Source organism: Mustela erminea, chromosome 8, assembly GCF_009829155.1.
Source record: "Mustela erminea isolate mMusErm1 chromosome 8, mMusErm1.Pri, whole genome shotgun sequence".
Taxonomy (NCBI): Eukaryota; Metazoa; Chordata; class Mammalia; order Carnivora; family Mustelidae; genus Mustela; species Mustela erminea.
Genome location: NC_045621.1, coordinates 86289033 through 86301366, shown reverse-complemented (window position 1 = coordinate 86301366; position 12334 = coordinate 86289033). Strand labels below are relative to the sequence as shown.

Genomic DNA, 12334 nt, shown 5'->3' with positions numbered 1-12334 from the left:
AATAAGTGAAACCATATGATAATTGACTCTCTCTGCTTGACTTATTTCACTCAGCATAATCTCTTCCAGTCCCGTCCATGTTGCTACAAAAGTTGGGTATTCATCCTTTCTGATGGAGGCATAATACTCTATCCCCAGGGGTACAGGTCTGTGAATCACCAGGTTTACACACTTCACAGCACTCACCAAAGCACATACCCTCCCCAATGTCCATAATCCCACCCCCTTCTCCCAAACTCTCCTAGGGTTGAGGATTTTCTTCATTCCTAAATATATTTTATATAACTGCTCTTTATTAGGTACTATGCTAAGCATGTACCTCACCACATAGTACCTATGCTAAGCATGTACATCACCACACTGAAGATGTGGTGTTTGACCTCTACATTTTAGAGTCTAGCAATTGTTGTGAATAGGGAAGCAGGGTGAAATCATCAAATTTACCATCCTGCTAACTACCTTTCTCTCCTAATTCAGGCCCACTCCATGTAATTTTCTTCTCCAGATCCCACATTCTCCTTGGGACAAATTCTCCTTCATATAATCTGTATTGAATTCCACCACCATACCTTTACTAATGTTTTTCAGTCAAACTGAGGTACCCTCTCTACTCTTATCTTGAAAGGTTCAGTTCAAGATCTACCTTCCTCAAGATGCTTTCTCTGAGACTCTAGAATGATGATGACTACATATGCTCTGCTGCTTTTATGTAACTTCATTTTCCCTTCAGAACTAAAAGTCAGCTCTAGAAGGTTGGAATCACACCTTACAAACAGTATTTTTGTTTGTGTTCCTGCCTTGGTTGAGTCTACTCTAAATGTTCATTTGTTTCCTGCTAGAGAAGATGAATAGACTTTAGGACATCTCTCCGACCTAGATTATAACAGAACCATAAAAAGATCTTAGAAGGGAATCCGAAAGAAAAAGATGTTAAGAAAGGAGAGAAAAATAAACGACAAGAGAAGAGTCAGCAAAAGACTATACACCAAGAGAGACAGGGAAGAAAACTGTGCTCTTGGAAGTACACCAAAGGTGCTGGGCTCTCCATGGAGGGTGATTGCAGATACACCACAAAGCTCTAGGAGTATTCTCAAACCTTAGGAGGTAGGCACAGTGCTATTACTAATTGCAGGCAGAAGAGAATCCTCATGGAACTTGTTCATGCTTGTGAACAAAGCTGTAGCCAAGCTAAGTAAGAGGCATGTTGTCTTCCTACAGCATGAATCTTCGTAGGAGATGAAGTCTGCCAAGATTCATAAAATGTACCCACTTCTGTTCATTCCAGTGGGAATGAATGTTACTGCCAGACAAAGTTCATAATGCTGTGAGTCTTAATGAGGATGAAAATCAGAAGTTTCAAAGCACCTGGGGAGTTTTAAAAATACTAATGATGTCTAGGGCCCGTCCCCAACAACTCTGATTCAATTGATTTGGGCTAGCCCCTGGGCACTGGTATTTGTTTATACCAGGTGATTCGTAAGCGCCACCAGAACAGAGAACTACTGTACCTGCCATCTAGGAAGAAAACTAAGAACTTGGGGAGGAGGGTACTGTTGCGGGGGCGGGGGAGGGGAGGTATGGACGGATGGTGTTTATCTCTTTTTTAAGGGGAAGGTTAGAACTGTACAAGCAAAAAAAGAAGGACATATGGAGCAAACACGTAGCTACATGGACAGTGCTAAGAGTTGGTTCTATAAACTCCAACAAAGGAAAGAAGACATTAGAAAAGTGTTCTTTATGAAGCTAGGAAAGTATATCCCTAATTTGCCAGTATTGTTAAGAAACCTCTAAGCTAAATTTTGGAAGGAAGAGAGGGAGAAAAATCCTCAGACACAACTCATAAAACCTGAAACCATGCAGAATAAAACAAAGGAGCAAGTGGTAAAAATGCCAAGGGAAAATAAAGCGAAATCAATGAGGATGAAAATTTTGAGACTAACAGGTCTGTATACTAACATACAAGGTTGAACAAGATCAATTTAACTTGGAATTTTTATGCAAGAAGACATGCTCTTAACAGGTAAGATTCACTTCTAAGGTACTACAAGGGAACAGGGGAAGGGAAGCAGGTACTGATTAGGAATGTAAGTGCTGATGTCCTGCTACCCAGGAAAGCCATGCAGGTGGTGAGCACTGCTTTTGCTTCCCTGTCTCCATGCCCATTCTGTTTCTCACAGGGTGCTAGGCTCCCAATCTGGCCATGGCCACACTCAAGGTCCAGCCTAAAGTCCAAGCCAAAGTGAACGTGTTCCATGAAGACCTATGCATTTACACAGAGAACATGCTGGGGAGCTACTTCCCCAAGAAGATTTCTGAGTTGGATGCCTTCCCCCCCCCACCCCGGTGCTGGTGGTGGTGGGGAGAACATGGCGGGGGGTGGGGTGGGGAAGGACAGAGAATCTCAAGCTTCTTGTGGAGCCTGACATGGGGTTCCAGGACTCTCACGACCCTGAGATCATTACCTGAGCCAAAATCAAGAGCCAGACACTTAACTAACTCAGCCACCCCACTGGCCCCTGAGTTAGATGCATTTTTAAAGGAGCCAGCTCTCAATGAAGCCAACCTGAGCAATCTGAAGGCCCAGCTGGACATCCCAGTGCCTGAACCAGTCAAGGAGAAAGGGAAGGAGGAGCAGTAGAACAGCAGAAGAAAGAAAACAAAGATGAAAAGAAGAAAGGGGAAGAAAAAGACAAAGGTCTCCTGTGTGGCCCAGTGAACTGCAGTGAGAAGACTGTGGTCCTCCTTTGGTGTCTAAAGCCCGAGATCAAGGATCTCATTGAGCAACTCAACCTGGTCACTACCTGGTTGCAGCTATAGAAACCTCAGATCGAAGATGCAAACAATTTTGGAGTGGCAACCCAAGAGAAGGTGTTCCAACTGATGACAACCTTCACACCAGGCTGGAAGGCTTCCACATTCAAACCTCCAAGTATTTCTCTCAGTGGGACGATGTTGTGAGCCAAGCAGCCCCATGTGGGTGACTAGTGGCAGCTGGTGCACAATCTCTGGACAAGGAAGAGTGCTAGGATATCCAGTGGTTGGTCATGGAGATCCGCAATGCTGTGTTACATGACATCATTCTGAAGAGCTCTGAGAAGCTCAAGAAGCCCGGGGAGAAACAAAAGGAATGATCTATTGAGAATCTCCACTCATTCTGTAATGGGCCCAGCAGAGACCTTCTTATCTTTTACACAGGACTCTAGAATTTCCCCCACCTTCAGCCTGCTGAGGTTTTTCCTCTCCTTGCCTCTGAGACATAATAAATAGTCACACCATTGCTCTTCAAAAAAAGAATTCAAGAGTTAAAGTATTAGGATTCTGGGTTCAAATCCTGAGCTTATCACTTATGATGGTATAGCCTTGGGCAAGCAAGTGACTTTACTTTCCCAAGCCTCGGTGTCCTCACAGGTAAAATGGAGAGGATGATATCTACATTATAAGATTTACTATTAGTATAGTTTGCATCAAATGAAGTCTTAGATATTAATAACCTAGTACAGAATGTGGCACCTAGTAACCACTGAATAAATACTAGCTTTTCAATATTAGGGTTATTATTAAGAATAAACCCTGGCCAAAAGGAAAAAAAAAATCATCCAAAAGAAAAAGATTTGCTCAAAGTAGAGAGCCATGTATATTACAAAGATCATAATATCTGTCTGGTAGGTTATAAACCCAAGAGTGAAAGCACTTTGGAGAAAAGAGAAAAAATGGTGGTGATATATATCTATATACATACTTATTTCTTCTTGGAAGTGTACCCCAGACTACCAGGCCAGGTAGAGGGCATGGTTTGGTAACAGAGACTACAAAACAGGCACAGAAGTAACATAAAGCAGCGGTGGGGGCCTTCAACCATGAGGACACCATCTGGAAGGCTTGCTTGGCAAAAAAACAGTATTGGATAAATTCTTGACTCACTTGGCTAAGAGTTTAAGCTCTAAAAAGGCAGATGAAGCAAGTAGGGAAACTACTTTTCTGGACTTAAATCAGACAATTAGAGATGGAAGGATGAGTTGGGGATGTGGAAATGATCAGGAACTTGAAAGAAAGCATCCACTTAGCATCATGAAACCCTTAGCAACAGAAGAAAAATATGGGGAGTAAATAGAATTTGGTTATGTTTAGGTTGGAGAAACATTTTACAAATCTGAGAACAGATAGGTATAATCCCCTGGAAAAGATGATGTGGGAAGTGGGGTCTGAGTGCAACCAAGGACATGCAGAACAAAGCTGGGAAGAGCAGGTCTTCATATAACTGGGGTTCTCACACTGTCGGGGAGTGGAGTCTGCCTGTTTTCTGCTGCTTGTTCTCTGTTCAGAGGGTAGCACTGGGGTGAATGGATATACCGAGGAAATCTCATTTTGGATCTTTCTAAGGTAAAACCTATGAGCAACAGGAGCTGTCCTCTAGGATACAAGGACCACAAAGATACCCGCCAATGAAAGATTCTAGGATTATGTTTTTAATCTCTCGCTAATTTAGAACAGAGGCCTGGACACAACAATGCAAGTCCGGCTTCCAGGATTCAGATGGTCGCGCCCTGGCAAGGTTGGGTGTTTCACCCACTTGCACACACACCACTGCCCAGGCCCCTCCCATTGTGTTATGATTTGACTGCCTCGTGTGCCAGTCTCTAAACTGCAGGGATGATTCTATCCTGCTCACTTGTGTAGTGTGGCCCCTGGCACTGAAACAGTTAACCATCTGTTTTCAGTTGCTGTTGGGAGTTAGTGGTCCCTGTCTAAGGCCATCCTTTTTCAGCTAAGGTTGCAACACAATGGGAGATGCCGGTTGGGGCTATGGATCCCATCTCCAGTTTATTTCCTCAGAAAATTCTACTTGGAAATGAAAACATATCCTCTTAGTTTAATTGAAGTCGCTGAGGATCCTCATTCTACCCTACCAAAAGCACCAGGCTTCCTTGTGAAGGGGCGTTCAATTAAAGGCAATGCTGGTCTCCGGTTCCTCTTTGTCCTTTAAATTACCTGGTGCCTGAGCCTCTGTTTTGTTTTGTTCTGTTTCATTTTTGTTTGAAGGGGAGGGGGGTGGCAAATGACCACTTCAGTGACAGCCTGAAACAAATTCCCTTTTCTTGAGGTTGGTCTCTCAAGTACTTTCCCAACGGTCACTGACAAGGAAATTTATTCATTCTGATGTATAGCTTGGCCATACCCTCTAGTCATCCGTAATAACAGATAGCACGGCAACCCTCAACAGAAATGGTTTTTAAGCTCCAATATAACAAAAATATTCTGTACTTCTTAAAAGCACCCATGAAACAGCTTTCATTTCCTTATTCAACAGATTATATACCTTGAGAACGCATTACATTTTAATCACTGTTACAATTTAAATTTATAAAAAGGCTATAGTTATTTTATAATAAGAAACAATCACCAGTGAGTATCTATATGTCAAATGCAAAGAACATAGTGGTTATCAATTCACAAGGGAACTTAATTTAAGTTAACACTTGACAGATGTTTAGAACCTTTGAGGCACGTATCTGTCGAGTTTCAAAGAGGCCAATAATAATGGTGTAAGAAAAGTTTAAACATTCTCTTCATCACGACAGTTTTGAGAGAAGCATCAGCTTATAATCCAGATAGATATATTCCTCAAAAAAATAAAATATCAAATCAATTTAGTTAGAGAATATCTACTCTGAAGATTCAGGTCTTTTCCCATCCATTCCAGAAAGTTTAATGTAGGTTTGCTAAATGAAGCTGCAAAGAAATGGGCATGTGGAAGAAAGGGGACTCCCCTAAAACACCTGACCATTCCTTATTTTGCTGCATCTTTGTATTAAGTTATTACCAGGACACCAGAGCATGTAATTTCCTGGTTAGTGGAAATCCCTCTAATCAGAATATTTAGAATTGCTGTCTCCTTTAACTGGACTCCTTTTGTATTGTATACAACGCAGAGGGAAATGCTATCATAACACTTCAATAGTTAAGTGACTTTATGAGAAAAATAGTTCCAAATGTTTCCTAAAACCCTCCAAACCGCACCAAAGAACATTATCGTAATATTATGTTTCCCCATTGCCTCCATTATTTAAACTTGCCTCTCTTGAAATGATACTTGGATGAGAAACTTAGGTTTATGTAATGTATAAATTGTTTCAAAAGGAAAAGCCTTGGCTGCATAATTATTATATATGTAGCCATGCCAGATAATTTAATGTTTTCAATAGCTTCTCTTTATTAATTGACAGAAGAGTATACTTAACGCTTTTGGTTACTAGAGCTTTGGGGAGAACTTATTTTTTTGTGTCTCTAACCTAAGTTATCCAAATAAGCATTGTATAATTCTCTTAAGTTCAGTACTGAACACAAACAAAAACATCATAAATAATTACATTTTATATCTAAAAGCTAGTTTTCTTTGGCATCGCACATGTAACCCACACACACTGTATATCGTTTATCAAAGTAGGATAACAACACATTTCAGCGAGTCCTGCATCAAAAAGCACCTTAGTGGCAGGTTAACCTCAGATTCGGTTCTATGGTGCTCCCTCTGGAACTGTAAGTTGCCCATTTGAATGGCTTTTGCAACAAGCTTTCTAGGGGTAATTACAGGTGCATATATTGTTCAAAAAATAGCCTCGAAGCCGAAACAGCCCAAATGCCCATCAGTGAACAAGTGAGTAAATAAATGGTAGCACAGACGTACTAGGAAATATTATTTGGTCATAAAAAGGAACGACGTCCTGATACACGATGACAGATGGATGAATTCTGACAACATTATGCTAAAGGAAAGAAGACGGGCACAAAAGTCACATATGGTTCGATTTCTTCTATAGGAAGAGATCAGTCCATAGAGACAGAACACAGACTGGTGGTTACCAGGGCTGGGGCGGGGGAGGTAGGGGGAGAACTTGCTTAACAGGGAAGGAGTTTTTCTTTGGTGATAGAAATGTCCTGGAACCAGACAGAAGTGGTGGTAGCGCATTTGTGAACAGCCTAACTGCCAATGAACTGTTTGCTTGAAAATGGATATATTTTATGGTATATTGATTTCACTTCAACATTTTTTTTGCAAAAAAATGAGTAGAAAATATTTACCATCTACTCATAAGAAGCTGTGCTTCAGGAGCAACTGGAAGATGGATGGCATGGGCGTTCTCTGTGTGTGGGTGTCCCCTCCCCCTTCACTCAGGGCCAGCTTGTCTCCAGGCCCAGGAGGGAGTGTGCACCCAAAGCAGGGGGTGTGGATGTGGCGGCACCCCTGTCACACCAGTCAGAAGGAGATGCTTTGGGTTGCGGAGGCAGGGACAGAAAACAAACAAATGCCCTGGGCCTCTCTGTTCTGTTTTAAACTTTGGAGAACAATCCTTCTGAAATTTTACATACAATACTCCACAGACACATGTTTCAGATAACTGGCTCAGAATGTAATCTAACACTCATCAATGACTAAGGAAAATAATTTTCTACTTTATTATCAAACTTTTTTAGACATATGTAATGCATTCGGGCAAAAAGAGAGAAGGATTCTGGAATTTTGGCATTTTGATAGAATGGATATAGAAATCTCCTTAGAACGACTCAGTGGTTTAGCTCTTATTAAAAGCCTTTCTGTAACATAACGCTTCAACTGCTAGATGATTTTAGAAGAAAAATATGCCACTGCTTCCATTTCAGAAAGAGTATGGACTTGAAATTAGAAGCCCTTGGCTTACATCTCAACTCTGCCACTCACTGCGTGACCTTGGTTTAAAAAAAAAAATCAGTCTCTCTGAGCCTCAGTTTCTTTAACACAAGAAAGTTGATGATGCCTTCTCTTTTGTGAATTAAATTATAATGGCTATGCCTGACATAAGGCAAGTGCTCAAGAAATGTATTTTCGTAAACTCACCTGCTTCTTTCCCCAGTAAAAAATATTTATTCATAATCATCCATTGTTGTGAACATCATATAAACTCCATAATCAAGAATGATTATACTGTGATAGGAGCTTCTCCCCTATACTTTGAAACATTTTGCATTTGATATATACATATAAACTGAGGAGTGGAGAGGGAGAGAGATAGATAGCAAATAGTTTGGAAAATGTCCTTAAAAGATTTTGTGCCTGGGTAAATTCAGAGTCTAAGAGTTACTCCCCATAGTTCTGGAGACACAGCTATGACACAGTTACAGTGACGCAGAGACAGAGCAACGTAGCCCATCCCAGAGAGACAGAAAGCATGACACTCCACAAGTAGGTATTAGTTCTACAAATGTTTTGCTTCTCCAATAGTTTAAAAACAAAAATACAACTGTCTCTATACCCGTAGAACATTTAAAAACATGAGATAAAGTGTTGTAGTTTCCCTTTAAGCAATTCAGCCATTCTTGGATACTTTTACAAAAATAAGAAGCAACTGCAGAGCACCCAATATTGTGTGCGATGGAACATTCAGAAATAATTAAGAAAATACTGTTCATGCTCTCTGAGGAACTTACAGTGTAGGGGACAACAACAGCACTTTCAACAGCAATTGAAAAATATAGACTTTCATAAAGACTTGGAAAATGATTCCTATTTTTTTCCTGTGGACTTACCACGCAAAAGTTTTAACCTGAGACTATATAGGAAATTTAACATGGATTTTAAAACTCAATTTAAATTAAATTAAAAATAAGGAATGGTGTGTGGATTTTGTATTATTTTTAAAAAGAGTATGAAGGAGCCTAAGATGGTGGGAAAGAGACCACTTACACGATAGTAAATACAACATGTAAAAGAATATTTGTTTTTACTTACTTAGTGTGAAAAATCATCCTTCTTCCTGGCATTTATGTAACTTTCTTTTTTTTCTTTTTTTTCAAGATTTTATTTATTTATTTGAATGAGAGAGAGACAGCGAGAGAAGGAACATAAGCAGGGGCAGATGGAGAGGGAGAAGCAGACTCCCTGCTAAGCAGGGAGCCCAATGCAGGGCTCAATCCCAGGACCTAAGATCATGACATGAGCCGAAGGTAGACACTTAATAACTGAGCCACCCAGTTGCCCCGTTCATGTAACTTTTGACTTCGGTGACTACACAACTGAAATTTTATAGAACCACAGCATTGAGACTGGAGAGGAACCAAAGAAATTATTTAATTTTACTCCCTCATTTTTAAGGTGGGGAGGCAAAGGTCTAAAAAGAAGTTTGTTCTAGGAAATACTAGTTCCTCAGGATTTTAGTAAATGCTCTATGAGTTAAAAATCATCATCTGTGGTTAAATAGTAAGTTTTAGAAATATTAGATTAAATAAAGTTAGACAGATTTATTTATTTCAGGGCTTTTCACACTTGAATACGAATGTGCTTTGTGAATACTTACAGGGAGATAAAGTGTGCAGAGCTGCCCCCTTTACCTTCCTTCTTTTTTTAAAAAAAGGAGCATTTCATGGAACCACATGTAGAGAACACATTTTAAGGAATACTACTCCAGAAAATTTAATTCCAAGATACAACTATGTGACCTCTGATTCTGTCAAGGGATTAGAACCATGACTCCAGGCTTCTGGGCTAGGGAGTGTTCTACTCTCACCACCCTCATACCCCTTCTTGAAAGAGTAAAAACAAGTCATAAGAATGCATTTTCTGAGAAATATTCACAAATCAAATATGCCCTTTGCTTCCAGGCCTGGGGAATAATGCCACCACATCCTAGGTATCATCACACAGAGCCACAATCTTGTCCCAACTTCTGCCTGGGTCACTCCTATCTTTATATGGAGGTTTATAGGCACCAGAAAGGCAAGGGAGCAACACTGAGTGCTGTAACATCCATTTCCAATACACTGATTGGCACTGGCCTTGGCTTTCTTAAGCTTCTTTATAATTGACAGTTGTATTATTATTATTATTATTACAATTATTATTTTTAAAGTTGACCCGATAGGCCTAAGTCTTAGACACTTGTACTTTGGAAAACATTTGATGAAATGTCACTGAAGCTACTCGTATACTTCTGGAAAGCTATGGATGACTTGCTGAGGACCTAGTCTGCTTGAAGAAATATATGTCATTCAGAATGATAAAAATAGGGGGTATGTATTCTCAACAGCTGTAGCAAAGGCTTATGTAAGAAATATGTCCCCTTTGCTTCCACGGACTTCTTTTTTTTTTTTTTAATTTAAATATTCCACAAAAGAAGGGAATACAAGTTGACTTTTGGAATACTTTTAAATTTTTCTTGAAGTTCAGAGCAGAAAATATCTGTATTCAGTTTCAACTTTACACGCTTGTCTGTGCAAATGTGCATGTGTATATGTAGGCAGCAATGATAACTGTACCATATTCAGGATACAACAAATCCTCATGACTACTGTTCTAAACAAAGTGTGCCTTCATGATTGTTCTACGTCATTATCACTTGTTTCTGCGTGAGTTAATTTGCAGTTGATGTTGTTCATTTATTCCACTAGCAAGGAACAACAAATGATGTTGTTCCTTTATTCCATTTATTCCACTACCTCCTAAGATCATTAGTACTGGAAAGAGCCTTGAACTTATCATCTCCTTTTGGTGAATCTTGCATGGCCTGACAGTTTGCAAAAAAAGCCACCTGTCCACTAAATAATGGAATTTATTCATTTATTCCACTATGTTATTCCAACATAAATGATGTTGTTCATTTATGCCACTTTCTAAAAGAATAAAACAACAATGTTATAATTTTGTTGTTGTTGTTGTTTGCTCTACTTCGAGGTCTAGGGCTCCAAGTTGTTTCTTAAGGATACTCTCCTCTAGTCTACTGTATACACTAAAAGCATCTATGCCAGTGAGCCATATGTCACTAAGACCCTAAAAGTTCATGGCCATAAAGATAAGAGGATCTTATAGTCAGGTGTCAGAAAATCCAATAACTGGAATGAAAGAAGAGAAACAGAAAGAACGATGGGATGGAGCACAATAAGAGTTTATGAGGAAAGAAGCTTAAGTAGGTAAAAGTCTAGAATCCCAAGGGTGGGGGACTGAAAAGGGAGACTTCAAAGAAAGGACTCAGTTATCAGATGATGGGAAGAACTCAAACCCAAATACTGACACACCTGTCAGTAGCTCAAAGCTCCTTAACCAACACAGAAAATGCAGGGTATGACTTTCAGACAGTGAGATGGATTTATCATTATTTTTCATTTTGCTAAGAGAAATACACTGAAATAACTTTTCTCTCCCAAAATGCACGCCAATTAGGTTGAAGTCACTGGAAACACGTGAGCACATTTTCAGTCTTTGGAGGTGGTCACATACTTTTTTCTTCCACTCAATCATTCATTCATTGACTATGCCAGATACTCTCACTGCTCTTGGGACTTTCACAATCCATTATAATAAATATGCTCAGAATTACTAAATCTGGGGGTTGAGGCATCTTAACTCATAACCAGAAGTTATGAGTTCAAAAGCCACTAACTGTGATGACTAAGTTGAGTAATATCTCAGGTCACAATAAGTAATAAAGCTGGTTTTCCTGGGTGGTTTCTAAACTATTAGTGGAGGAGATTTCCCAAAATATTTTCTGAAATAACAGCAGTACTGAAATAATTGTAGTTTTTGTGAGAGCCCAGTTTGAAGAGTAGTGCTTGCTCATCTGAATAATTCCAAGAGAAAAATACCCTGTAAATACCTGCGATAGACACATAGTGTACAATACGCTTTCTGAATGAAGCTGTTTAAAGCATCGCCCAAGCTATTAGGATACTCACATCCCAACAGAAAATAGTTACTGTAATATAAGATGGACTCTAAGCACCATATCTGTTCCTACCACCAGCAAATCTCATTAGTGTCTGATATTTGGCACTGCTCTGTGGATACAGTGATAAACAAAATGTGGTCATGACTGCAAGGAGTTCACAATCTAGTGAAGTAAATAAAAGAGGTGAAGAGAAGAATTTTAGCGTTGTGCAACGAGGGCTAGGACGCGAGTAGGTCCAGAGCATGCTGGAGCATGGAACCAATTTAGAGGGGGCTTCTGAGGGGCTCTGGAGTATAGATGAGAGTGACCCCTGGAGGGAAGGAAGGATGCATTTCAGGCAGATGAAGGAATATGGGGAGGTGGAGGCAAGGGGGAGAAGGACCGTCTGGGAGTTTGTTCCCTACGGCAGGATTAGTGTGTCTGGGGGGAGGTGGGATGACAGTGCTGAGAAAGAGGAGACTGGGGAGAGATCTATGAAGGCCCCATGATATACCCTGTGTTGGAGTGTGGCCTTTGTTGAGGTGGCAAGAACACCACAAATGACCCTCTGTGAGAGTTCCTAGAGGAGATGCCTTTTGGATGGTGTTTTTTGCAGGGAAACTTTCAACAGTAGAATGATAGTTGAGGCCAGGCAAGTCTGC

At 40.1% G+C, this 12334-nt stretch overlaps 1 protein-coding gene and 1 pseudogene across 17 annotated transcripts in view; one reads left to right on the top strand and one right to left on the bottom strand.

Annotated features, from left to right (window-relative positions):
- GTDC1 (glycosyltransferase like domain containing 1) overlaps positions 1 to 12334 on the bottom strand; it is a 443212-nt gene that overhangs the window by 135107 nt on the left and 295771 nt on the right. The window lies entirely within an intron of this gene.
- Positions 2201 to 3139, top strand: LOC116597902 (annotated as a pseudogene).